Here is a 26,158-nt window from a genome sequence, read left to right on the forward strand (position 1 = left end):
ACAGACGAGTGTTTCTCTCGAAATTCATCACACCTTTGATAACGCTAATACACCTTCAAGCTGTTTTTATTTTATTTTTTTTTTACAAAGTGGAGAGCTACGAGTTGATCAGCTAGCTAAGAGTGCTTCGGCTAAGTCATACTCGAGTAATTATCTTCACGAGGAGCTGGAGCCCAACGACTCCTCGAAATGCCGCCGGAGGAAACGAGATTCATTGAAGCGGGGAATCGTTTAGCAAATACATGAGGCCCTTTTTTTTTTTTTTTTTTTTTTGTTGGTTTTGTTTTTGCTGACTGGCAGCGATTTTTGCGGAGACGAAGGGAAAGACACATCTGCCCGTTCAAAGTAGGACGACGAGCGCACATGGAACATTCCTCCCAATCAACTCGCTGTGCCTAATTGGTGTAAAAAAGCAAAGTGTTAATTCACAGCTGGACCGGGAGCAGCAACTTCCTGTAGTCTGGAGCGGTTGCCTGGCAACAGCTCCGAGCCGATATATATATATATATATATATATATATATATGACCCTGTGCGTACGCTAAAAAAATTAATAATTAACTCATTCCCTCCCAGCCATTTTCACATTTCGCAATCCCGTTCGCTCCCGGCTGTTTTACTGGATTTGGACTGATTTTGCAAGGCCCACAGAATATTGTGTTCAATTGCTACAAAATCATGGAACCTACCAAAAGAAAGATTAAAGTCTCTTCTTTCATCAGGAGAAAAAAAAATGTTTCTATCTGTTTCCGTTTTGCAGCAATTAGCATTAGAAGAGAGCTAAGTTTCATCGGTTTTCACAAATCTATTTAAAATTGTAAGTAATTGAGCATTTTTTTTCTACATGACTCTGGTTGATCTCCTTTGCTCTGCTGCCACCTGCTGGCCGTTTGTGTAATAACTACCATTTCTGCAACCGTTCTTTGCAGTTGAGAGGCTGCATCAAAGCCTTCTGTATGCTCTAGCATAAAAAACAAAAACAAAAAAACGTAAAAATACGTCTTTGGGACACTTAAAACAAAAAAAAAACAGATTTACACGTTATTGGGAGCAAATGAGTTAAACTGGAATAACGTCTTTATGTTGCATCTAATTAGCGAGCTTTTCGAGTGCTGTTTTTTTTTTTTTTGTCTCCTTTGACCCATTAGCTTCTCGCTAAGCTAACACGAGGGGCTGCTAACCGCCGCCTTATTATTGCGCGCGAGCGATATTGATCTTTTGATTTAAATACCCTGCAGGCGCGTTTTGTCCAAACTTCAATCCTTTTTTTTCTATTCGACGTTATTCGGGCCTATAAAAGCAGAGGAAGGATGTGAAAGCGCAGATAGGGGGCCACGTGTCATAAACTCAATTGTGTTCACCTTTTTCTGAAGAAAATCTTTGCACGTTATATAAAGATAATGACGTATTGCCGCCCGGCAGAAAGCGCCGTGTTAGCAAATGAAGGAGCGAGCGGCGAGGAATTAGGCGATAACCTGCCTATTAAAGATAACGGCGAGGTGGCGAAGTCGCCGGCTTTGCTTAGATTCGACAAGGAGGGGTGAGGGGGGCGGAGCCTCCTCGGGAGACTTTTGTAATTAATCAAAGTCCCTCGTTTTTCAAGCAAACTCTTTCACGTTTTTTTATTTTTTATTTTTTATCTGATGGTCTCCCACGTGCAAAAGCCCTCGTGTGATGTGAGCCCATATCTTAATTACTCTCAGATCGCTGATACCCCACGCACACACGCACGCGTGCTACTTCTTCAAGAGACGGAAAATCATTTTACAGCTGAGCAGATAAGTCCCCGTGCTCCCTTTAACAAAAAAAAACAAAAAAAAAACGAGTCTCATCTGACACTGTTCTAATGACAGACAGCCAGCGGAGGTCCGTGTTCCGCTAATTTCTCAGCCCAGGGTGGGAGGGACGAGCCACCCCCCCCCCCGCCGCCAAAAAAAAATAGATACTATTCTCTTGTATCCATAATATTCTTTTTTTTTTTTTTTTTTGATGAATTTTTCACATAATTAGCCTACTGAAAGTGCTGAAAATAGATTTAAAACAAACTTATTTTGGACATTGTCTGAGAAAAGTTGCAAAATTTGCCTTTTGCTCACTTTGCGGGTACAGTGCAGCATTATGTCGCTTCAAGATTCAATTTTATGGATATTTTTGTGTGAAAACATTCAGGTCACATAGTTCTGTGTAGGCCTATTGTTTTTGTTATTGTTGTTTTAATGAGCTCATTGACTCCCAGCCATTTTCACCCCCCATCCCGGCTGTTTTACTAGATTTTGTTTGATTTTACAAGGCCCACAGTATATTGTGTTTTATTGCTATAAAAACATGGAAACTACCAAAATAAATATAAGTCTCTTCTTTCATCAGGAAAGAAAAAATGCACATTTTTATGTTTCTGTTTTGCAGCAATTAGCATTAGAATATAGCTAAATTTCATCATTATTCATTCACAAATCTGTGCAAAACGCAACATGGCCCTGGTTGATCTCTTATACTCTTCTGCCACCTGCTGGCCCTTTTTTTCTTATAATAACTACCATTGCTTTAAGCCACCTCTTCAAGTCAGAGGCTGCATCAAAGCCTTCTTTCTGTATGCACCAGCATCAAAAAACAACAACATAAAAAACGTATAAATACGTTTTTGGGACCATGGCAATATTTAAAATAAAACGTATAAATACGTTTTGGGGAGCAAATGAGTTAATATTAAGCTTTTCTGTCTTTCCACCACTTTTATTTTTGAAACAACTCGCTTTCCATTTCAATGGTGCAAATTTATTTGGATAAAATGTTCCTATTAAATTCTATCCGAAGCTGAGGTAAGAATCCTCCATATTTTTTGGGGCTATGAGACCTGGGTTGCCTGAGGCAATCGAGGCCAGAGGCCAGCCGTCTGGGATTGAAATAAAATAAAATAGAATAAAAGCACAGTGGATCCGCCACGTCAATGCTGCAAATTGAAAATCAGATTTTCGAAAGCCCCTGTCAGGATCATCGTCCCCCCCCTCAAGGCCCTGCTGCCAAAGGCCACAATATACATAAGCTGTCAGGGAGGCATTCTCATTTTGGAGGATATATGATTCAAAGATGCCCATTAAAGGTCACATGGGTATTACTGCTGTAGAACCTTTTAAAAAAAAACAAAAAAAAAAACTTTCCGCCACATAATTGTATGTTGCCAGTTTAAAAGGGAAAAGATCATGTTAGCGATCAAACACCCCCAAAAAATGACCAAAAGTGAAATGACTCCAAGTAATTCCAACTGCCTATAAGGTAATAGTTTAAACTGTAATTAGAGCAAAAGACTATGATCGAAATCGCTATGAGAATCCTCAGTAAGCCGCAGAAATATTAGTCATTCTTTGCAGAGGATGAAGAATATATGCCTGTAGGTGTCGCTATCCTCTTTTATCTGTCATTACATGTCATTATTATTAACACCCTTTGCTGTTTTACTGGATTTTGACTGATTTTTGCTAGCTCCACATTGCTATAAAAACATGGAACCTACCAAAAATAAAGATTAGAGTCTCATTTTTTTTCATCAGGGAAAAAAAATGCATATTTGTACAGCAATTATCAGAATATAGCTAAGTTTAATCAAGTATTCACATTCCTGTTGAAAACACTGGCAAAAAGAGCTTGTCGCAACATGGTCTCTTATACTCTGCTGCCACTTGCTGGCCATTTTCTGTAATAACTATCATTGCTTTAAGTGACCTCTTCAGGTCAGAAACTGTATCAAAGACTTCTGTATGCGCTAGCGTAAAAAACAACAACAACAACAACAAAACGTATAAATATGTTTTTGGGAGTGAAGGACAAAGTATTAAAAAATGTGTTTATATGTTTTGGGGTTTGAATGAGTTGAATACGCAAGGTGGAATTCTCTTTATTTATGTTTCGTTTTGAACTTGACCATCTCGCCCAGGCAGTCGCAATTTCATCCCTGCGACTTGTCAACCTGGACGACACGATGACACGTGCAACCGTATCAAAGTGCTTTTGATGTGCAGACGTTTGCGCGTGCGTCAGCGTTTTCCGATGATGCGTCGCGCTCGATTACAAACGCGTCATTTGACAGGTCTGTCGCGGTGGCTGTAAGAACGCCCAAACAGTCGCACTCTGTTCTGCCGTTTGAATCCGAGATGTCATGCCGAGTTGTTTTTTTTTTTTACTTTTTTTGCGCTCTGCTTGCCGAGAGGCACTGAGCTCCCTTTAAAATGAAGCCTCAATCTAAGTTTCATGAGTGATGAAATATTTGTGCGCCCCGAGGAGTCGCGGCGGACGCGAAGGCGACGGTACATATACGTCAAATAAGTTTGGACGCCTGGTATGAAAAATCAAAATCACAGTCACGGCGAAGCCGGAAAACTGTCAGCTTTTATGACGCAAAAGCGGCGTGTTTTAAGCTTTACCGTGAGCCTTTTGATGCGAAAAACAACTTTTAAATACTCGCGACTATAAATAAAGCTGCCACATTAAATAGCAATGTCGTCTTTTTTTTTTTTTTCTGACGCTAAGCCGCGTGTTTTGTTCAGCGCGGAGGAAGGGAAATGCCAGAGGGCGACGCGAGTGTAGCTCAGGGGGCGACGCTTGTCACCAACATTGAATTCAAACAAGACGGTGAAATGATACGAGGTGAGCGACCCAAAGTGAACTGCGGGTACGTGGCGCGTTTTTGTTTTTTTTATTTTATGACCGTGTGAATGTCCGTAAAGTCAGCACAGTAGAACTGTCTCATTGATTGTACACTGCAGCTGATTTATTTTATCCCGTTTCATTAAAAATTGATTATGATGTCCTCAAATTGTACAGAAACACCCTATAATGACAATGCGGAAAAAAAAAATTATGCTGGGGGGAGTGGTTTGCTGATTAATACTAAAATAAGTGCAATTTCTGGAGAAATTGCGCGGGAATGCTGAAAGCTGAATGCTAATAGCGGAATGCTAAGCTGAATGCTTATGAATGAAATTGAAAGATATATTATGTGAAAATTATAAAGTTTTAATGGAAGTTGAAAGATAATGATGATCAGTTGTATGTATGGAAGTGGGCGTGGAAAGTGGGGAAGTGGGCGTGGAAAGTGGGACTTAGAAAACGTTCAATGTGAGTCCCATTGAAATTGAATGGGGAAAAGTGCGAGTACTGTAAGTAACGTGGAATCAGGCGATATTTATATGCACCGGAATGCGTGAATTTTTTTAAGCAAGTTGAAATTTTGAAATGTGTAAATCGGAAGTATTATGTGGGAGTTTTTTGGGGCAAAAAAGTACATATGTGGGATGCTTTCAGCATTCCCACAAAAATCCTGCAACAATAAATGCGACTCCATTGTGGATTTTTATGTACCTGTACTAGCAGCGCAAACACCACAAAAAAAAAACAACGTTGTTGATATAACAATTTTATTGTAACCATATTAGCAACATCCACCTTAAAGTGGAAGTCAACCTTTAAACATTTCTTGTCAATAATATGTTTTATATGTGACCTCACTAGTCAAAACATAACATTCTAATTAATATTACATTTGTGGAAGAAGAGTTACGAAGCAAAATCCAGCACTTTTTATCAATATAAGGCGGCCATTTTGCCTCTTGCTGTCGACCGAAGATGACATCACAGTTGCTCAGGCAACGACCAATCACAGGTCACCGGTTTTCTGAAGCTGAGTTTGTGGTTGGTTGTTACCTGAGACCTGAGCACATGTGATGTCATCTTCAGTCGACAGCAAGTGGGAAAATGGCCGCCCACTGAGATGGATAAAAACGGCGGGATTTTGCTTCATAGCTCGTGGGAAACACCTGTCGTCGTATGTGGAATTTTTTATTTTATTTATTTATTTATTTATTTATTTATTTATTTTAAGTTATTTTTTAATTAGTTTTCAGGGTGTTTTTGTTAGTTTTTGTTGGTTTTAGTTATTTAAGAAATGCGTAGTTTTAGTTAGTTTCAGTACTAGTTTTATTTTGTTGTTGTTGTTTTTGTTTTTTGTTTTTTAAATGTGTATTACTTGTCCGCGATTGGCTGGCAACCAGTTCAGGGTGTACTTTCCATAGCCAGATGGGATAGGCTCCAGCACCCATGCGGCCCTTGTGAGGAGCAAGCGGTTCAGAAGATGGATGGATGGATGGATGTATTGTGCTCAATATTCAAAAACCACCAGATGAGCGGCGTCATCTGAAGGTGCTTTCCTATTGGCTGCTGCTTGATGACGTCACTTCTGCGTGACACATTTTCAAACGTCCTTCTTCCTACAATTTTGTCAATAAAGTTATTAAATTTAAAAACAAAACAAAAAAAAACGTCCTTATTCCGGTTAATGTCAAAATAAATCGACTTAAAATCACATTTAAAATGATCCCCAAAGGCTCATGCATTAAATTAATTACCCAAGAAGAAAATAAAGGATATATTTTGTTGTGAATACTAATAGATATGTTGATTTATAAAAAAAAAACAAAAAAAAAAAAAACGTATTCCATCAAGGTGTAAGTCTGTAGCATAACAAAAATGTGTCAAATGTGAAGTGTTGTGAATCTTTCCACCGGCGGCCTGACGATGCAACACGTCCTCACCTGCGGCGTTTTCGTTCTCCCGCTCGCATATGAATCAGCGTGCACGTTGCCTCGTCGGCCCCTTTCCCTCTTTTCAGCTTGTTAGCGCCTAATCGCGCTCATTTAAATGGCTCACATGAGTAATTACGGCCGCCAAGCGATCCCGAGCCGACGCGCCGGTCGGCTCGCTCGGCGCGGGCGGGTTTTTGTCTGCATTATAACGCGGAAGTTATGATGATCGCCGCGGGCCAGCTGCGGCCAAACGACCCCGCGGGAGCGCCCAAGCGTCAGGCAAAAGGCGCTTCCGCAACGGCCAAATCGAGTGTGTTTGTTTAACACGAAAGAGGGAAGATGGCGCCATTAGCGTAAGTGAGCGTTCGTCATTTTGGGTGGCAGCTTAGCATTTTCAGCTCCCGGATTTTTTTCCACAGAATATTGTGTCCTATTACTATAAAAACATGGAAGCTACCAAAACAAACATCAGAGAAAAAAAAAGTATATAAGTTTTATCATTATTCACAAATCTGTTTAAAACAGTGGAGAAAATAGCTTGTTGCAACATGGCCCTGGTTAATCTCTTATACTCTGCTGCCACCTGCTGGCCGTTTTTGTAATAAGTACAATTGATTCAACCGTTCTCAGCAGTTCAAAGCCTGTAACAAAGCCTTCTGTATGTTCTAGCATTTAAAAAAACAACAACATATAAATACGTTTTTGGGAACGTTTTTGGGATCAAATGAGTTTTAATATTACATTTTTGGAATATGAGTTTATGGAGCGAAACCCAGCCATTTTTTATCCATCTCATGGGGCGGCCATTTTGCCACTTGCTGTCGACTGAAGATGACATCACAGTTGCTCAGCAACGACCAATCACAGCTCGACTATTTTCTGAAGCTGCGCTGTGATTGGTGTGTTACCTGAGACTTGAGCAAACATTGATGTCATCTTCAGTCGACAGCAAGTGGCAAAATGGCCGCATTCTGATACTGATTTTAAAAAAAAATGCTGGATTTTGCTGCTTAACTCATATTCCACTCACACATTATGAACCAGAATACTACATTTAAACTAGTGGGGCTGCATAGAACATATTATTGTCAAAAATAATAATAATAATAATAATATTTGAGGGTTGATTTCACCTTTCACTCATCGCCATATAGCCCACCCAGAAACACGGAGAAGTGGCATTCAAACAGGCCAAAATCCAGCCACCTTACATTACTTTATGCAATACAACAGCAGCGCTTGTTGTGATCACATGACCATCATGAGCCAATCAAAAGGGTTTGTTTACTGAAAGGTGGGATTGAACGACGCAGGAGCGACTGCAGTCGCTTGTCCAAATATTTGGAAAGTAGAAAGTAGCGTTTTTAATACCCAATGGACTAAGCAATATTTTGGTGTTCTTCCTGATGCATCACAAAAGTGTTGTCTCACATGTTGCGAGACCTTGACCCAAATGAAAGCCAAACACATCCTTTCGACTATGTCGCTGGGGATCGCGTGCGTCTTGGGGGCAACGTGAGCAAACATTATTTAGCAACGTTTCGGTCCAAAACTCTAAAGTAAGTCTTTGGAGAAAAAAAACAAAAACAAAAAACCGATTTGCATACAAATGTGTTTGTTTTTGGGAATATGTTTATTCATGTTCAGGCATTGTTGTCCTTGTGTAGGATAATTTCTCGTTCATTTCTCCTGCACAGGCAAATTGGAGCTGCCATCAAAGGCAACAGTCAATTGATTTGTTTAATTGTTTTGGTTTCATTGAAAAAAGGCAATGAATAAAGTCATTATTTCATTTAAAAATGTTTAATACAATAAGTTATTATTTTTAGCGAATCTATTTTGGGGCGAAAAGTTCTTTGAAAGGAGGAAGTTTTTTATTTTTATTTTTTTTATTTTTTTTTTATTATAGTTCCATCACACGTCGTTGTTAGGGGACGCTGTTAATTGACGCACACATGGACGACAGGGACGAGCTTACCCGGATGACGTGACGTCGTGTTTTTCTGTTGACGAGATTGCTTTTGAGTGAACGTGGCCAATGAGGTAAATGTTTTATTATTGGCTTTCTTAATTGTTTAAAATATGAATCGTTTTGATTTTGTGAGCTTATTTGGCTCTTTGCTGAGTTGACGGCACTTTTTGTTGGAGCGTTATTTTAACATGTTAAAAAAACAAAAAACAAACGTGGACATTCAATATCTGTAAAACCAAACCTTAAACTCAAAAGGGGTAACGTTTTGTTTTTAATGGAAAACAAGCATATTTTTAGTAGAGAGGGAGTGTGCCATTTTTACTTTGTAAACATTTTGGGTTTTGCCCTCAGAAAAACTTGAGACATCTTTGAATTTACAGCTCTGACGTCACGTGATTGATGTTTCCTTCTTATCAGTGAAAAAAATGTGACAATTCCCCCTCATGTTACCTGTTGTTTGGCTGGAATGAAACTTTTTTTTCATTTTTTATTATTATTATTATTATTTTTTACATGAGCAAGGTATAGAAAGTTGTCTGTTTGCTAGCTTCCGGGACCTTCAGCACCTGGGAAATGCGTGTGCGTGCTTCCCTTTCCAAAGCCACCTTTCCTACTCGGGATGCAGCGAGCACGCTGACCCTCGGGAGGATTAGCGGCGCCATTTTCCATCGATACCTTCAAGTCTCACTTTCTCTTTCTTCATTTCCTTTTCAGCCTCCCACGAGAAGAAGAAAGAAGAAGACCAACTCCACTGATGGGAGAGATGAAGGAGAGGAAGTGAGGCGCAAGAATGCATAAGGTGCGTGCGTGTACGCGTGCGCGCCAGCTTCCCCGCAGGCTATAAAATGTACGAAAAAGCAAGCGTATACCTGCAACTGGATTGAAGCAGTATTATGTCTGCTTTATGGCCTGTGACCATCCAATCAAAGCTCTAATTAAGAAAGAAAAAGAAGGCCGCGCGAGTGCCCCCGCGAATCTTTGCGGTTGTTTACAAAGAGCGGGAAAGGCGGCGCGCAATGCGGCTGGCTCGGCTCGGCGCGGCGTGTTGACATGGCCGCCGCGTTGTTATTATGAGCAAATACGCTTTCTCCTCGCGGCCTCTCGGCGAGGTGGAGCCAGCTTTTCTATTTGGCTTCCATTTGAGGAACAGTGTGGCGGAAATGACAAATGTGGAAGGTCTGCTGAGGAGCCTGCCGGGGCGCAAATGTAAATAACAGATATTAATCCTTTTTTTTTTTTTTTTTTTTTTTTGCCAAACACGTCGCGAGTCTTTCGCTCACTCGCTCCGCTGTGTGTTTGCAAGGATCTTTTCCCCGATGCTGTCATCTTTGTATTGTTTGTGCTCGACATTCTTCATTCACGTGCACTGAAGCAGCCACGTCAAGTTTTTTGGTATTGGAGGTTTTTGCCACATGACACAAAAGATGCCGAAAAGGGGATGTAACGATAACGGCGATATCGTGATGTCGCAGATATTAAAACTATCACAATATATCGTCGTGGTCATGTCGCGATATTAAAAATGTCAGGTTGATTTTCCATTTGTGCAGTTTAGCACCCTCTGGTGGCTAGTTTTATTAGTGCAGTTTAATTTTCACAAAGCATGTTTTGGACCTTCTATGTTTAAAATCCATGCTAATGGTCGTTTTTTTTTTTGTTTGTTTGTTTTTTTGTTTTGTTTTTTTGTAAAGGTGCTGTGTTGCAGTGAGGGGAGGAGCTTCATTTAGTCACGCCATTGTAACATAAATGAAAATAATCGGCATTATTTTTAATTTTGTGATCAAAATAAACTATTTAGCATAGATCACAGGCATCAGGCCGAAATCTTCTAGTCCAAATTTGGTCAATTTCATCCAGTTTTTGTTTTCTTTTCTATTGACAAATTATTGACCAATTTATAGTGTTTCATGGCTCATTCCCCAAAACGGACAAATACGTTTTTGAATACTTTGTTCTGCACTCCCAAAAACATATTTATTCGTTTTTTGTTTTGTTTCTTTTTATGCTAGAGCCTACAGAAGTTATTGATACAGCTTCTGATATGAAGAGGACACTTAGAGCAATGGTAGTTATTACAAAAAAAAAAAAAAAAGAGTATAAGAGATCAGGGCTATGTTGCAACAAGCTCTTTTTTTTTCCCAGTGTTTTTAACAGGCTTGTGAATAATGATGAAACTTTGCTATAATAATGGTAATTGCTGCAAAACGGAAACGGATACAAACATGCTTTTTTTTGCCCTGTTGAAAGAAGAGACTTTAATCGTTCTTTTGGTAGGTTCCATGTTTTTATAGCAATAGAACACAATATTCTATGGACCTTGCAAAAAATCACTAAAAATGCAGAAAATAGCCGAGAACGAAGGGGGTTGCTTCAGTGATAATGGCTGGGAATGAATGAGTTAATGATCTGTTTCCAAAAAAAAGATTGTGTGACCCTTTAGCGCAGGTTTGCACACCCCTGAGATACTTTTTACTTTTACTTCTTCTTTGTTTTTTCAAGATGCCTGTGGCACTGTGCTGCCTCTCACAGGCCAGTCTTGGTACTACGACAAACAGTTTCAGGGGGAGGAAACTTGTGGTTGTCACTGGCGATACAGTATTACTTCTGTGTATGTCATCTCAAGTACACCGTTGACCATGCACGATAAGAGCAGTAAGAAGGCACTTGATGATTCGCCCCAATTCATCTCTGTGGGGTCTCTCATATTTTAAGTATCGGTTAAGATGCTGAAAATTGCTTTGAGCTGACAGCAGAACCAATTTGGGGTTGTTTTGCAGCCCGAGTTGATATAACGCTGCCATCCTCGCTCCTATCTCTCTCAACGGGTTGATGTGCGCGCACGCACGCACGCTGCGTGATCAACATCATGGCGAAGGCGCGAAGGCAATTCAGCGTGGCGCCGATACACGTCCTCCCTTTGGCGCTCTTAATCGCATGGAGGGGGAAACTCATTTGCAGCTCGGAAAAAAATCGATCCGCCGTTTGTAGTCACAATTAATGGACAATTCCCTCCGGTGTGGGGGAGCAGCGACACAAAAAACGAGTCATTTTTTGTTGCTTTCATGTACAGTACTCTTGACTTAAGTAGAAGTTGCGGTACAGTGGTGCTTCGTGAGCTGTGGCTTGAATTCATTCTGCCAAATGATCTTTCCCTATTGGAATGAATGGAAATGCAGGTAATCCGTTCCAGCCTGGCCAATAAACACCAAATTATGTGTTTTAAAATAACAAAAATTGCATTCAATAGTATTGTAAGGTATAATAAAAATGCAACATGGAAAATAAGAGCAAAAAAAAAAAAAAATATATATACTTTCACTGCAAGGAAACCAATGTGACCTGATGTTATGAAGTTTGCTGGCGCCACCTATCGGTGGGGGTCCGAAGTACAGATTTAAAATGTTTGTTTGTATCTCAAGGTAAATATGTGCCAAGTGATGGCTTGTATCTCAAAAAAATTCCAAGCTGTTTGTGTAAAAGTAGGAAGTAAAAATGTGCTTCAGTACAAAATTAAAATGCAGCCTTTTTTAAACTGTCAATTATATACCATTCCTGTTTTTGATAACTTGCCACAAAAACTTTTTTATTAACTTGCTCGAACTGAGAATTAAAAAAAAAAAAAAAAAAAAAAAACCCTGGACAACTTTGCCTCAAGCAAAATTCTGACAGGATCATCCGGACTGAACTGACAACAGGTCCTGCATGAGCAAAGCACAAAACAACAGTAAAGGAAAAATAGAATTGAAAGACTTCATTGCCATTGTATGATGCACACACACCAAAATTATAAGTAATAAATAACAGTAAGGTGAGAAGTAAAAAAATAAAAATAGAAAGATGTTAATTATTTAATTGTAGCGATTGAAAAATGACACTGTGCCTCTATGTATAACTCCATGAGTCATTACTGTAGCTCATTACTACGTTGATACTGTCCCTTTTTTTTTAATTAATTTATTTATTTTTGTTAATCACCTCCAGGAAGCAGATCAATTACGGTTAACTTTACCTCTCTCTATTACGTCTTGTCAACATGTTGTCATCCACGGTTGAAAGAATCATAAGCCTATTTTGACCACTCGCCTTAAATAAGATTAAAAAAAGAAAAAGAAAAAAATAGTCATTTGGCTTTACATGATCAGGATTTTTGGGACAGATCATGATCGTTAGTATCCAGCAATAGGAGTGTGACGGTATATCGATATCGCGATAAATCGTGATGCTTTGTGTTTTGATAGATTATCGATACGTCTACGCAAGTATCGCGATATTTGTAGTTAATATGCAGCCACTAACGCGGCTCCATTGTTCATTACTTATGGAGCAAGTACTTGGCGGGCCACAAGGGGGAGTGCCTCATAAGCGTGGCGGGGAAATGGATGCAAGTCTTCAGGTGAGGAAGATTCATCAGCTTTGTTTTTATTATATATATATATATATATATATATATATATATATATATATATATATATATAATTTTTATTATTATATTTATTTTTTTGTATTATTTAGTATTTATTTATTATATTTATTTATTTGTATTTATATTATTATTATTACTATTGTTTTATGATTAGTTTCATCATAGATTATCGTGGATTTATTACCTGACCAATAATATCTATAATCGCAGTATCGTCATATCGTGAGATCATTGTTATCGTGAGCCTCGTATCACATATCGTACCGTATCGTGAGGTACCCAAAGGGTCCCACCCCTAATCAGCAGCCTTCTTGAGTACCCAAAACCATGACATAAGAACGTATTTTGTACTTTACTTCCCAGCGCTGAAAAGCCGCACAAATATTGCTTTGGCGCCTCTCGTAAACGTCACAATTAAGAGCCTTTACGAGCTGCGGGCGAAGAAGTTTGACGTGCGTGATGTATCATCGGGAGCCTTTTAAGAGCCGGCGCATTGCAGCTTTTATTTGGTCAGCCCACAACAATAAAACAGCGCCGCATGCATACGTATTCATAGCGGCGGCGGATATATATATATATATATATATATATATATATATATATATATATATATATATATATATATATATATATATATATATATATATACGGTCAGCAGACAGGTTTGACTGCGTCGCCGGTAGAGGAGCGCACACCAGCTGTCAGCAACGGGAACGAGAAGAAAATAGCTTCCACGGCGGAAAGGAGGCGGTTGTCAGGCTACGGGGATGCTCGGCTGAATCACTCCAATAAATTCACGCGGGTAAAACTCCAACGGGGGGACGCCGGAATGCTCATCCTCGCCGGAATATCGCATACAGATGAGAGGACAAACACAAATGCGTGTTTTATTTCCAACTCCTGGAATCCTGCAGACGCCACACGGCCGGCGGCGGCGGCAGCGGCCATTTTGAGGAAAAGAAGAGCCTGCTTATTGGTTTACTTGAAAGTTTCACAGCCTTAATTGAGCCACGGCACCCACGGATTCGACTATTCGATGATAAATATTTGATGGTCAGTCTAAATAGTGGATTTTTACTGATTGTGGCTGCTTTCTGAATGATTTTTTTTTTTTCTGTATGAATTGCAACAGAACAAACTTAGGACACACAACTTGTTGAATGCCTCCAAAATGATCAGAAAGTACAACGTCGGCACTAAGCTAAAGTTTTCCATTGTTGTTTTTAGCCAAAGGCTAACGATAGCTCCGCGTAGCTAACCGTCCACACGTTTGTTGACTTACTATAAATGCCAACAGATCAAACCTAGCACACACAACCAGTTGAATGCCTCCAAAATGATCAGAAAGTACGTCGGCACTAAGCTAATGTTTTCCATTGTTGTTTTTAGCCAAAGGCAAACGATAGCGCCACGTAGCTAACCGTCCATGTGTTTGTTGACTTACTATTTACTATAAATGCCAACAGAACATTAAAACTAGGTAATATAAATACATTCTTACCCTGCTTGACGGGAACAATGTCCAAAAACGTTTTTTTCTGACAATTGGTCAAAGTGAGTGAAGCAAATGTCTTTTCCTGACTTCTGTAGCAGTAGACAGCGATGTGTATTTTGTTGGTTTTTGGGCAAAACGGGGAACGCCTAACCTAGCATAACACGTATTCGTAGTAAATCAATAACTTTTGCACCAGTTGAGTGAAATTGTGTCATAATTTTCCCCACCTCTGTTTTTATTGCAAACGACGGCGCACTTTGCCTCACCCTCGCCTCGTCGCCGAACTTATTGTTTGATGGACAAAATGACGGGATTTGACTAAGAGGATTAAAATGACAGCAGTTAATGAGACACAGCTGGGACTGGATGACGGCAAACAACAATGTCACAACCCCCCTCCAACATCCCTCGCAGTTATAAATCCATAATTTCATAACCAAACGCACACACATTGGGCCGACGTGTTGACATTTGCTCCATCATTTTTTTTTTTTTTCCCCCGCTTTTGCACCTACAGGCCAGATGACAAGCTGCCATTCAGCGACATGCTTATTACGCACGCTTTCTCAACCGATTTGGATGAACCCATTTAAGTCTTTCTTCCCCCCCCCCCAGCTGGATTTGAGGAATTTAACCCCCGACGGGACACGCCGGCAATAATGGCATCATTGTAAGCCTCTCCCCTCTTCTCGTGTCATTTGAGGGAACGTGTGCCTTTAAACGCAGGTCAAGGGAGCGCATACGAGCGCTTATGAGCGAGCGCTAATGAGGCCTCTGATGCCCGGCGAGTTAATTTCCAGGACGAGTTCCGTGCCGGCCAAGTGGCTTTTATGTGGATTTGAGCGACAAGTGACACAAAGCGGCTGCAAATAATTGTTGATGTCGACATGCCAAATCACCCCGTGGGTTGAAGCAAGCAGATTTGGATTTGAATGAAACTTGGTGTCATTGTTGACAGCAGGGTTATTATTATTATCGTTTGGGAATTTTTCATTTGAGTTCGTTTGGATTTCGTTTTGAGTTTTTGTTTTGTTAAATTAGTAGTTAGTTTTAATTTGTTTTCAGGGTGGTTCTGTTAGTTTTTATTAGTTTTAGTTCTTTGTTTTAGTTTAGTTTTAGTTAGTTTCAGTATTAGTTTTTTTTTTAAACATGTATTACTTTGTGCGCAGTATCAAAAAAAAACAAAAAAAAAACGTAAAATAAGCGACGTCATCTGAAGGTGCTTTTCTATTGGCTGCTGTGCTAGATGATGTCACTCATGTGTGACACACTTTCAAACGTCCTTTTTCCGGTTAATATCAAAATAAAATCACGTTTAGAGTCATGCAAAGGACCGAGCCCCTTTTTGCCCCCCCAAAAATGTCAAAATTCGGCAGGCCGTAGCTCCCGAGCACCTGAACCGATTGACCTAAAATTTGGAATTTACTGTTACACCTAATTGACTCGCAACCATTTTCACAGAAGAAATCTGTTAGACTGAATTTTGACTGATTTTGCAAGGCCCACAGAATATTGTGTGTTATTGCTATAGAAACATGGAACCTACCAAAAGAAAGATTAAAGTCTCTTCATTCATCAGGAAAAAAAAAGTATATTTGTATCTGTTTACGTTTTGCAGCAATTAGCATTAGAATATAGCTAAGTTTAATCAATATTCATATTCCTGGTGAAAAGATTGTCAAAAAGAGCTTGTTGCAACAAGGGCCTGGTTGATCTCCTTTGCTCTGCTGCCACCTGCTGGCCGTTTGTGTAATAACTACCATTCAACCGTTCTTTGCTGTTGAGAGGCTACATCAAAGCCTTCTGTATGCGCTAGCATAAAAAAACGTATAAATACGTCTGGGAGACTCAAAACATTTAGAATAGAACATATTTATACGTTTTTGGGAGCAAATCAATGTCATTTCTCCCTGTTGCTGCTGTCCGTTTTTTTTTTTTTTTTTGCCTTATACGTCCACACGATCGCAAATAATTCATCAAGGTCTCATCCTCATTTGAATTTCCGTCTTTTTTTTCTTTTTTTTTTTAAACATGTTTTCGTCATCGCCGACCACAAGATCAACAGGAGTATGTTGCACTGCGACAAAAAAAGAAATGACAAGCCTCTTATCGGTAGGCCGACATTGATGAATCTCCTAATGCTTAAAGCAGGTTTTATCGACTGCTTTGGCCACCGCGAGGCAGCGGAATAACCGCCGCGCATTATGTATAATTTATCGAGCAACAGATAGCGATTTTTACGCATCCGCTAAACAAAGAAAAATGTTGGCAATCGTGTTTTTAGACCTCCTGGTAAATCCAATAGTGGGGATTACTTTTAACTTGATTTTCCCCCGACTGGAGGACATAATTGACTGGGCAGCACCGTCCTCCATGTTCTCCATATCCAATATGTGGATAATTGAGTTTATGTCCACCGCGCGGCGCAAGTCGTGAATATGCTTATGGCTACGAAAGCAGACAGTGCCACTGTTGTTCTGAATAAGAAACGTACTCTTTTTGCAGTTAAAGTTTACAGTAAAGTTACCCTAATAGTTGTTTTGGTTATCCAATTTGGTGAGTTAGCTAAAAGTAGGGGTGTCAGGTGATTAAAATTTCTAATCGTAATTAACTCATTTGCGCCCAAAAACGTGTAAATATAGCACATAGCAGCAGAGTATAAGAGATCAACCTGGGCTATGTTGCAGCAAGCTTTTTTTTTTCCACTTTATGCCACTAGATGGCATAATTGCATTTGTAAGACATCAATCAATGGAGGACCAAAACCGCCAAAATTCAAAATAAATAAATGACAAAATAAATAAATAAATGACTAAAAGTGAAAATAAAAATGAATACAAAAGAAATATAATTTGAAAATTAGATTAAAAAAAAATATATATAAATGGAAATAAATACGTTTTTATTTACATTAATTAATTATTTATTTTCTTTCACGCGCGATTAATTTGGAGGACCAAAACTGCCAAAATTCAAAATGAATAAAAGACTAAATAAATAAATAAATAGATAAATAAATGACTAAATAAATAAATAAATGAATGACTAAATAAATAAATAAATGAATAAATAAATGACTACAAGGGAAAATAAAAACCTATTTATTTCCATCTATATTTATTTTTTGGATATAATTTTAGAAAAATTTTTATATTCATTTTTATTTTCAGTTTTAGTAATTCATTTTATTCTATTTATTGAGTCATTTATTTCTTTAGTCATTGATTTATTTTGAGTTTTGGTCCTATATATTAATCACGCGTGAAAAAAATTGAATGGCATTAAATGAACTCAAAATTAACGCACTAATTTTGACACCCCTAGTTTAAAGCGAAACCAAAAAAGGTGTTTCTTACTTTTTTTTTTATTTTTTAAATATCAACATTCTATTTTCCGGCATGTGCGCTGTTGCACAGACGAAGGCCGTAGAAACTGCCGTCAGTCTCTGATCTGACTGTGGGTGTTAGTGAAAGGTGAAAGGTCGGTACCGAACGACCTGAGGGGCCGTTCGAGTTGATGCATTAAAAAGAACATCCGCTAGATAAGCGGGTCCAAGACCATCGAGTTTTTCATCAATTAATAAATGAACCTTCCTGAAACACACGGCTGCTAATTCAAAAACTGGTGAAATGTGTTCTTTTTTTTTTTCTTTTTTTTGGTACTTGTCAGCAGAAGAGCTGCTGAATTCTGCAGTAATTGTAAATTCCGAAGAGGTTTATTTATTTATTTATTTTAAGGAAGAGCAGAAAGGAGAGTGTTTGAGTAATCAATGCGGCTGGAGATAACAGCGTGCATTAGCACGTCTTGTGTTTTCACAACACAGAAGAAACCGGGGCAGACGATTTTAGGTGGTAGAATAAAATCTGCTTTTCACCATGTCATTAACTTGCCAGATAAAAAAAAAAAAAAAAAAAAAAACCTGAACTCAGAGTTAAAAGATAACGTCCACGCTTTTAACTTGGTCTAATGAAGTCAAAGACAGTTTCGCTCTCGGAGCTTCAGGACCGATAATTACAACTTTTTAATTTTTTTTTTTCCTTTCCCTGGTTGAGCTTTGGGAAATTCTCCGCCATCCGAGAAAAACAGTCATGTAAAGTTGAGTGTAATCATTATAATTGTGACTTCGAGCAGCATCTGAAAATTAAAAAGTGTCGGACCTAAGATAGACCCAAGGGGAACTCCGCACTCCAATCTGTGACCTCTTGACCTAATGTGACATAACACAGAGGTCAACCATATTGTAGCAGGTTTTTAATGATTTTTTTTTCCAAACATATTAGCTACTTTTTTTTTTTTAATGGAACCAGTGAAATAAATGAACTTTTTATGATATTCTACTCTTTTGAGATGCACTTGTACACTGATACCTTTGGCCATGTAGAGTACTGTACCGTGACATATGGACTCTGTACTAATCGATAGCATGTTAGATTTGGGTCTTAAATTGAACTGTGGATATGAAAAGTCTAAACAGTCTCTTTTCACTTCAAATTCTTTTTTTTTTTTTTTTGCAAACTGGTGCACCTCAATTAAAATAAAATGTATTTTTGATGGAAAATGCAGGAGATAATGTAGTTGCATAAGTGTGCACACCCTCTTACAATGGGGAATCTTCAGATTTCAGAAGTCATGTTAAATTGGGGAGTCAGTGCACAGAATCACACATGCATCTGATCAAGCTCAGCAGTTCTGGTAGCCTTTTCCTGACATTAATGGAGGGGGAAAAAAAATTAAATGATTGATGTCAGGTTCGTTTTTGGTCACAAAATCTGGCATTTGAACAGGGGTGTCTAAACGTTTTGCTATGATATAAATTCTACCATACTGTCATTTATCCGTGTGTATTGATAGTAAATGTAGTACCTCTGATTTCAGGTTACATAATTGGATGCATTCACTTCTTGTAAGAATAATCGTAAATATAAGTTATCGTACATTTGCTGCAATGAAGAATTGCTTTGCTCTGCTCCACACTCACATTCAGCCTAGCTATATGTTATCCTAGCTAGCAGAAGATGACTCAAGAAGCACAATAACCACAACATGTAACGCAGCAGAATGGTTAGAGTCAGTCTGCTGAGGCCACCTGTTTTTTGTTACGAAATGATTGCAAACTTGACACAAACTTGTACTCGGCAATCCTCCACTCACATAGACAAACAAGTACACTATGTTCCAACTATGTTTTGCATTTGCATTATTAGGGTTGGAACACCTATGGAACTAGGGGCATGGAAAACAAATAAAAAGAGACGGTGAGGAGGGGATTTTTTTTTCCAGAGTGCAGTAGAGAATTGTATCAGTCAGTTCAGTGTCTTCTCTCCTTTTTGTTGTGTTTGATAGATGTCAAACAGGTAAACCTGACACTTGTGTAAATGTCACCAAGTGACTTTTTAATCCAATCACGATAACTGCTAAGCTTCCATGAAACGCTCATCAAGTAACACCCAACAATTGAAGCGATTTGTTTATCGCTGTCAGCACCGGACGCCCTCCTCCACTTTCTCCCAATAATCCCGCCTTTCCGTCATTTCTCTCGTTATCTTCCCGGCCGCCCGCCAGTGAGTAACGATGGCTGCAATGCGCTGTATACGCACACACACGCTCGCGCACGTAAGGATGCGCGCTATCGAATGCATATTTCACGTTGATGACACGGGACGGGGCGTCCTCGTGTCAAGCCTGCAGCAGATCTACGCGCGCTCGCTATTAGACGACATGCTTGATGAAATTCACAGAGTGATGCAAGAGCTAATGTGGCCTCAAACGTATATGCAATATGAATGTTAATAAAGAGGCGTCTTGTTTCGAGGGTGTAACCGATATAAGCGTCACATCGTTAATGATGGCTGAGAGTGCACGGAGAGGAAGAGAGCAAGCGTCAGCAAGGCATGCGGCATGAATCAATCCCGACACATCTGGATCTACTGCATGCGTGTGTGTCCTTGCGAGGGGTGTGTTAATCAATACGCACTTGATGACGTCCTGATGCAACAATGATGCACTGCGTTCGAGCGACAATCCCTCGTGTCAGCGTGCGCTGATAAATGCGTTGTGTACAACGGGCGACCTCCATGTTGGAACGCAATCCGCTGGCCAGCCTCGGATTGGTCCACCTTTCAAAGCGATTGTCACTGTTGTTGTTGTTGGCACATTATTGGGCACAACAATTTTGGCGACCGATTACGGAGCTTCAACTTGTGCTGCTGCCACAAAGCCAGTTGAGGCGAACCGGCTATTCTCATCCAACACATGGATGAAGACTCTGTCGCCTCTGTTGGCCGTTGGCTGCTCCAATCGAGCGTTATCGTCTGGCGACGGCAGCGGGCGGGGCGAGTCGAAAAGTCGGGAAGAAATTTGCCGTTCGGAAGACGGCATGCCAGAAACTTTATTTGCGATTAGATTAGTCGGCTTCAAGCTTTCGAATGATGACGCGGGGTCGTAAAGTTGACTCATTAACAAGTCGACTAATCGGCTCAACAACAACCTGTGCGTTATGGAGGACTGCCAAAATTCAAAATAAATTCAAAATAAATAAATGACGAAATTAATAAATCAATGACTAAAAGTGAAAATAAAAATGGATATATAAAAAAAATGTAATTCGAAAATTATATCCAAAAATTAAATAGAAATGAAAATAAAAAGAGCAAAAATAAGTAAATATATAAATAATACATATATATATAAATAAATTAAATATATTTGTATTTAATTTTTGTATCTTCTTTGCTTTTCAACTTTTCAACTTGCGACTTGACTTGCTAGATAGGCTTAGGACCGCCCCCTCATTTGAATAACATTTCGACTTGGCAGTACAGCCCAAAACTGCCAAAATTAAAATAAATAAATAGAGTAAATAAATAAATAAATGACTAAAAGTGAAAATAAAAATGGATATAAAAAATTCAAAAATTAAATCCAAATGTATTTATTTATTTTATATATATATATATATATATATATATATATGTATATATATATATATATATATATGCTCTTTTTATTTCCATTTATTTTTATTTTTATTCGTATAATTTTATAATTTTTTTTTTTTACATCCATTTTTATTTTCACTTTTAGCCATTTATTTATTTATTTATTTATTTTGAATTTTGGCAGTTTTGGCCCTCCACAGGTGAATAGCATCCTTTATTTACAAAAAAAAAAACCAACCAAAAAAGAAAAATGTAGCTTGCATTCAGATTCAACATACAGAATGCAAATTGGCAGCTGCGCGCGGGCTCGGAGAGTTTTGGCCGCTCGCTCGCTAGGCGAAATCTAGTTGTAGATGACATCCGTCAAATCGTGAGGATAAACCGTCCGTGTTCGTTTTTTGTTTTTTTCCCCTCTGGTCAAGCCGGCGTGGCGGCCTTACAAATTCTCCACACGCCGCTCGGTGCCAGCTTGTCCGAGTCCAACGCTTTAAGCCGAGCTCTTGTTTTGGCTACAAATGATCGATCTGCTCAAATATTTGGGAACACTTTGCCCCCTTCGGAGCTCAAGGGACACACACACACACACACACACACACACGTTCAGCAGGGCCCGCTCGCTCGCTCTGATGAATTAGTGAAATTCCGTGCGCGTGTGCTCTGAATTCTATTATGGAAATTTCAGCAGACGGCCCATCTGCAGTGAGAAGCAAATGAGATGTCTTTCTGTCCAGCCATTTTTGAGCAGGTGGCGTTTGGGATACAACCACCTGTGCCACAATTATGACAAAATACTCCTTTCGAAGAAGCGGAAAAAAGGGAACAACAAAATGGATGCTTCCCGAGCCCCCCCACCGGATAATCTTTTGCGTCAAAAGCGGGTCGGGATCCAAATAAGTTATGCTTCCATTTGAAAGTGTCTGCCCCCGCACACGACTCGCTTCAGCGGTGTGAGAAATTACAGGATAGCACCCCTTTCCAATTTCCCCATCAGTGGCTGTTGCAGCCTTTTTCAAAGCGCGAGCCCGCGGGGGACCGCGCTAACCTTGTTTACAGCTCATTGAGCATCCACGGCGCCAAATAAACACGGGTAATTACAACGGGAACCTCTTCACCTAAATCTTACCCCAAAAAAGAAACCTGGACAATAATGCCACCACTTAAGAGCGGAATTTAAGGACATGGCCAAATAAGAAGGCTTTACACGATCCGAATTTTGGAGCTGATCACCAATCAGTGAATTGGGTCATGCAAGGTTTATGTTTGGGTCATGACCGTGTGGTCAAGTGTCTGTTTTGAACTGATGTAACCAGCATCGAGTTTCAACAGGTAAGACGCTATGTGATGTCAGGAATCTTTAATCTCTTCATCAGGTCAACAGCCAATCAGATAATTCCATGTCAGTCATGTTACCCACATTTCTAACCACAGCTAATCGGATCGATTCGCTGTCTATATAAGCCTGACTGAGAAGTGTGTTTTTTTTTTTTGTTGTTTTTTTTTTTTGTCGGATTATTACCTCTTTTCCTCTGTGCAACTCCACCGCCTAAGTTAGCTTAGCGACTCCTGATTGTTGATACAGTCTCGTTGTTTCTCATCTAGTCAAGTTTGTTCCAGGTTTAGGGAAGGGAATAAACCAGACACCTCCTTCCAGTCCGTTGGGATAACGGCTATCTTTCTTTTACACAACCCGTGACTACAGTGTTTAACCATTTTTATCGATTTTTTTTCTCTTGCCTTTGGATAACCACGCAATGCAACACCGGGAGCGGGATTGCTTTCGTTTGTTCCAAGCGAAACTCGACGTCTTGCGTCTTGATTGGTTTACTAGGTTATGCGGGCGTGGTTTACAGTAAGGTCAATTCAATTGGCTGGCAACCAGTTCAGGATGTACCCCGCCTACTGCCCAAAGACGACTGGGATAGGCTCCAGCACCCCCCTGTGAGCCTTATGAGCGGTTAAGAAAATGGATAGATGGATATTATTCTTACCATGACCTGGGTGGTTGACAGCCTACACAGACATCAGTCACAGTAGCGCACATCTGCGGCGCCGCTCCGACCCAATCCATCAGGGCTCGCCGCCTCTCCTTGAAAAGTCCTGGCCCTGCATGAAAAAGGACAAACAAGTTGTGTGATTTCTGCCTCTAATCTGCAGTCCGGCCTCAGCGTGGGCCGGCGCCATGGCCGCACATGAAGGACGGCCGCCCGGCGGGAGGCCCGTCCATTAGCGAGCCGACCTGCCTCCGCCGCCGTGCCGCAGGGCGACAGGGGCAAGAGGGATTGGCTCTAATTAGAGACGGCGACACGGGGACTTTGGCCCCCGACGTGTAGCCGGCGCTCCGCGGTGGGACGGGGAGCCAGACTCGCTCCGTCGTCGGCCTCGCTTGTCATTCCCGCTGCCTCGGGTTGACACTCGGTCGCCGCACGCAGCGCAGCCATTTCCTTTGTGCCCGTCTTCATCAACGGGAGACTGCAAGCGAGAATGACTGCACAAACGTATGGGCCGGTCTCCGTGGGGGTGGGGGTGTGTTTGTTTTTGCTACATTATAGGGCTTATATTCCTAGTTTAACTATCATTGTGGGGACCGACGTACCCTTGTGTTGACATTTTGGTGGGCCAAGTCCAGACCACTTTTTGAGGGTCAAGACTTGGTTTTCGAGTTTTGGTTAGAATTAGATTTTGGTGGGGGTTAGGGTGAAGGTTAGGGTTAGGCAATCAGTTGTGATGGTTAGGGTAAGGGGCTATGAACTGCATGATGTCAATAGGATGTCCCCACTAAGATAGTAAGGCAAACGTGTGTTTTTGTGTTCTGACTGAACTGGTGTATATGTAGTTCTTGGTCGCGAACAAGGATGAGAATGGCAGTACGTTCACTCACTGAATCTTTCACAAACACCAATAGCATAGCGTTATGTCCAGTAAAGTCCCGCTCCCGTCTGACGCTGACTGCGGATTGGTCCTTTGCGAAGATTGACTACGTCAGGGTTCACCAAATCCAGTCCTCGAGGTCCGGAGTCCTGCAGGTTTTAGGTGTTTCGTATAATCAGCTTATCAGTATGCCAGATAATCATCCTGATCTTTAAGTATCATGTGTGTTGGTAGGCGTAAACATTGAAAATCTGCAGTACTCAGAGACCGGAATTGGTGAACCGTGGACTACATACACTTATGTGGCTGATCTCAAATCCAATCCAAATGCACTGAAAACAAACGAATCACTTCAGGATGCGTTCATTTACATTCACTGAAACGGTTTGTTCCTTTGAAGGAAACGTTTGTGAACGACACAATACTACATCATGCGTTTGTCGTATAGTTACGGCAACAACTACTGTATGATTATGGCTCGTGGCCAGGTGTGAAGTCTTTGCATAAGTCTGTCTTGGAGTATCCTAATCTCCACCAAGCAATGAATCATTCATAACGTTGTGAAAAGTGCCGGTGTTCTTTTCGGGGCACTTCCTCAAACTTTCCCCCACAAAGTTGCAAGCATAGGATGTCTGTGTGAGCTGCAGAATTAAGATTCAGCAAGGCGGAAGATGACTCAGGGGTCTGGTCTGACCCCTTATTGAAATGTTAATCGATCGATGAGGGGGCGTGTCCCATGACTTTTGTCCGCAAAACGTGGATTGGACCGTCTTCGAGGGTGCTGCTTCCATCGACTGAGATTGCATTTGCATTTGTTTTCTTTCCAGCGGCGCGCGTTGGTCGGCAATTTGCCGCCGCCGTTTGCCCGATATTCTTGAATCGCGATTTGCGAGCACGCGAGCCAGCCGAACTCCACGGACGGGGTGGGAGTCGTTTCACAACAGCACTCGCTGATGAATATTTCATATTTTGTTCTATATGAATAAAACACAGCGCGACCCTGATTCCGCCACAGGCCAAGCTACCTTTCATGGCGGCCCCGCGTGTACGAGGAGGGATGAGCGCTCTGCCAACACCGAGTCCTCGTCCATTAAAAGATGCTCGACTGCGCCGTCGGCCTGCGAATGCGAGCGTAGTCGTGGACATAAAACGCGGGGAAAATCTCCTGTATTTGCTTGATTATACGCTGTATCAACTATGCATGAAGCAATTACGTCGAAGGCCCGGGGGCGCCAATGGAACCCAAATGGATGCATTCCTACAACAGTCCACCGCCGCCCCCCCTTCCACCCTTTCAGCGCTTCCATTCATTAATCCAGCCAGGCAGCCATTTGCTTGTGCAAACATCGCTTTGGCTGTTTGTTTTCCGCCGCGCTCGGGCACGGGAGGTTTTCTCGCTCTGCCATCTCGCAGAGAGGTCAGCATCTTGTAAAACTCTCTTTAGGGATTTCCGTTTGAAGCTGAAGACAGCCGCCGCGCTGACAAATAAAAGGTCAGAGGCAGAGCAACGTGAGGAGAAGGGAAGACACAGAGCGGCGGAATAATGGATTCCGGAGAAGGCAATTTCTGTGAATGTGGAATTAATTGAACTGCTGAAATGCAGGATGTGAGATTGGTTCGAATCGCTCAAGTAACGTGGAAAGAAGGATGAAGTCAGAGGTGGCAAGTCCAGGTCCAGAAAGTAAAAACCCTGCCACAGTTTTGCTTTAGCCACAGGTGCTTCTTCTCAACCGGCAGATAAATGAGGAGTTGAGATCAGGCATTGCGGACCTAGTCAGGACCTGGTATTCTAGATCTAGTCTTTTAGATCTAGTATGGACCTGGATTCTTCCGAGTCTGGATAATAGACTTATGCACCTTGTCTGATAAACCTGGTCAGGAAAAGTCC

The 26,158-nt window shown here is 40.7% G+C and overlaps 1 long non-coding RNA gene across 4 annotated transcripts in view; it reads left to right on the forward strand.

The window, feature by feature from the left end:
• Positions 1-26,158, forward strand: part of LOC144016480 (uncharacterized) — a 125,070-nt gene that overhangs the window by 46,049 nt on the left and 52,863 nt on the right. For 3 of the 4 annotated variants that reach the window (XR_013282920.1, XR_013282922.1, XR_013282923.1), the window contains exons 4-5: positions 8,484-8,617; positions 9,261-9,345. This is a non-coding gene — a long non-coding RNA (uncharacterized LOC144016480). The remainder of the gene's footprint in view (positions 1-8,483; positions 8,618-9,260; positions 9,346-26,158) is intronic. The other variant, XR_013282924.1, reaches the window with a different exon arrangement.

This window comes from Festucalex cinctus, chromosome 3, assembly GCF_051991245.1.
Source record: "Festucalex cinctus isolate MCC-2025b chromosome 3, RoL_Fcin_1.0, whole genome shotgun sequence".
Taxonomy (NCBI): domain Eukaryota; kingdom Metazoa; phylum Chordata; class Actinopteri; order Syngnathiformes; family Syngnathidae; genus Festucalex; species Festucalex cinctus.